This window comes from Convolutriloba macropyga, chromosome 9 (assembly GCF_964194025.1).
Source record: "Convolutriloba macropyga chromosome 9, txConMacr16.3, whole genome shotgun sequence".
Classification (NCBI taxonomy): domain Eukaryota; kingdom Metazoa; phylum Xenacoelomorpha; order Acoela; family Convolutidae; genus Convolutriloba; species Convolutriloba macropyga.
This window is the reverse complement of record NC_134476.1, coordinates 10227019-10230303: the sequence shown is the minus strand read 5'-3', so window position 1 is coordinate 10230303 and position 3285 is coordinate 10227019.

Genomic DNA, 3285 nt, shown 5'->3' with positions numbered 1-3285 from the left:
CATTTTTCTGTGTAAGTGTATTGAGGAACTTATTCAAATCAATTGAGACTCTACTTAGGTGTGTGGAAGGCCAAATAGGTTCTAATGGCGGAGAATTTTTGTTCTAGCTGTTCTGAGAAAAAAGTACTTAACACGTTGTCAGATTTCGCGCTCAAAATACTATCTTTACACAGTTTAACAAAGTGTTTTTCCATATAGTGAAGGTCTTATTCAAATCAAATGAGGGCCTACTTAGGAGTGGGAAAGTCCAAATAGGTTCTAAGGGAGAAAGAATTTTTGTTCTAGCTGGTCTGAGAAAAAAGTACTTAACACGTTGCCAGATTTCGCGCTCAAAATACTATCTTTACACAGTTTAACAAATAGTTTTTTTCCATATAGTGAAGGACTTATTCAAATCAAATGAGGGCCTACTTAGGAGTGGGAAAGTCCAGATAGGTTCTTAGGGAGAAAGAATTTTTGTTCTAGCTGGCCTGAGAAAAAAGTACTTAACACGTTGTCAGATTTCGCGCTCAAAATACTATCTTTACAGAGTTTAACAAATAGTGTTTTTCAATATAGTGAAGGACTTAGTCAAATCAATTTAGGGCCTACTTAGGAGTGGGAAAGTCCAAATAAGTTCTAAGGGAGAAGGAATTTTTGTTCTAGCTGGTCTGAGAAAAAAGTACTTAACACGTTGTCAGATTTCGCGCTCAAAATACTATCTTCACACAGTTTAACAAATAGTGTTTTTCCATATAGTAAAGGACTTATTCAAATCAAATGAGGGCCTACTTAGGAGTGGGAAAATCAACATAGGTTCTAAGGGAGAAAGAATTTTTGTTCTAGCTGGTCTGAGAAAAAAGTACTTAACACGTTGTCAGATTTCGCGCTCAAAATACTATCTTTACATAGTTTAACAAATAGTGTTTTTCAATACAGTGAAGGACTTATTCAAATCAATTGAGGGCCTACTTAGGAGTTGGAAAGTCCAAATAGGTTCTAAGGGAGAAAGAATTTTTGTTCTAGCTGGTCTGAGAAAAAAGTACTTAACACGTTGTCGGATTTTCGCTCAAATAACTATCTTTACACAGTTTAACAAATAGTGTTTTTCAATATAGTGAAGGACTCATTCAAATCAATTGAGGGCCTACTTAGGAGTGGGAAAGTCCAAATAGGTTTTACAGGAGAAGGAATTTTTGTTCTAGCTGGTCTGAGAAAAAAGTACTTAACACGTTGTCAGATTTCGCGCTCAAAATACTATCTTTACACAGTTTAACAAATAGTGTTTTTCCATATAGTGAAGGACTTATTCAAATCAAATGAGGGCCTACTTACGAGTGGGAAAGTCCAGATAGGTTCTAAGGGAGAAAGAATTTTTGCTCTGGCTGGTCTGAGAAAAAAGTTCTTAACACGTTGTCAGATTTCGCGCTCAAAATACTATCTTTACACAGTTTAACAAATAGTGTTTTTCCATATAGTGAAGGACCTATTCAAATCAATTGAGGGCCTACTTAGGAGTGGGAAAGTCCAATTAGGTTGTAAAGGAGAAGGAATTTTTGTTCTAGCTGGTCTGAGAAAAAAGTACTTAACACGTTGTCAGATTTCGCGCTCAAAATACTATCTTTACAGAGTTTAACAAATAGTGTTTTTCAATACAGTGAAGGACTTATTCAAATCAATTTAGGGCCTACTTAGGAGTGGGAAAGTCCAAATAGGTTCTAAGGGAGAAGGAATTTTTGTTCTAGCTGGTCTGAGAAAAAAGTACTTAACACGTTGTCAGATTTCGCGCTCAAAATACTATCTTTACACAGTTTAACAAATAGTGTTTTTCCATATAGTGAAGGACTTATTCAAATCAAATGAGGGCCTACTTAGGAGTTGGAAAGTTCAAATAGGTTCTACAGGAGAAGGAATTTTTGTTCTAGCTGGTCTGAGAAAAAAGTACTTAACACGTTGTCAGATTTTCGCTCAAAATACTATCTTTACACAGTTTAACAAAGTGTTTTTCAATATAGTGAAGGACTTATTCAAATCAATTGAGGGCCTACTTAGGAGTGGGAAAGTCGAAATAGGTTCTACAGGAGAAGGAATTTTTGTTCTAGCTGGTCTGAGAAAAAAGTACTTAACACGTTGTCAGATTTTCGCTCAAAATACTATCTTTACACAGTTTAACAAATAGTGTTTTTCAATATAGTGAAGGACTTATTCAAATCAATTGAGGGCCTACTTAGGAGTGGGAAAGTTGAAATAGGTTCTACAGGAGAAGGAATTTTTGTTCTAGCTGGTCTGAGAAAAAAGTATTAACACGTTGTCAGATTTTCGCTCAAAATACTATCTTTACACAGTTTAACAAATAGTGTTTTTCAATATAGTGAAGGACTTATTCAAATCAATTGAGGGCCTACTTAGGAGTGGGAAAGTCCAAATAGGTTCTAAGGGAGAAAGAATTTTTGTTCTAGCTGGTCTGAGAAAAAAGTACTTAACACGTTGTCAGATGTTTGCTCAAAATACTATCTTTACACAGTTTAACAAATAGTGTTTTTCAATATAGTGAAGGACTTATTCAAATCAATTGAGGGCCTGCTTAGGAGTGGGAAAGTCGGAATAGGTTCTACAGGAGAAGGAATTTTTGTTCTAGCTGGTCTGAGAAAAAAGTACTTAACACGTTGTCAGATTTTCGCTCAAAATACTATCTTTACACAGTTTAACAAATAGTGTTTTTCAATATAGTGAAGGACTTATTCAAATCAATTGAGGGCCTACTTAGGAGTGGGAAAGTCGAAATAGGTTCTACAGGAGAAGGAATTTTTGTTCTAGCTGGTCTGAGAAAAAAGTACTTAACACGTTGTCAGATTTTCGCTCAAAATACTATCTTTACACAGTTTAACAAATAGTGTTTTTCAATATAGTGAAGGACCTATTCAAATCAATTGAGGGCCTACTTAGGAGTGGGAAAGTCGAAATAGGTTCTACAGGAGAAGGAATTTTTGTTCTAGCTGGTCTGAGAAAAAAGTATTAACACGTTGTCAGATTTTCGCTCAAAATACTATCTTTACACAGTTTAACAAATAGTGTTTTTCAATATAGTGAAGGACTTATTCAAATCAATTGAGGGCCTACTTAGGAGTGGGAAAGTCGAAATAGGTTCTACAGGAGAAGGAATTTTTGTTCTAGCTGGTCTGAGAAAAAAGTACTTATTACGTTGTCAGATTTCGCGCTCAAAATACTATCTTTACAGAGTTTAACATAGTTTTTTTCAATATAGTGAAGGACTTATTCCAATCAATTGAGGGCCTACTTAGGAGT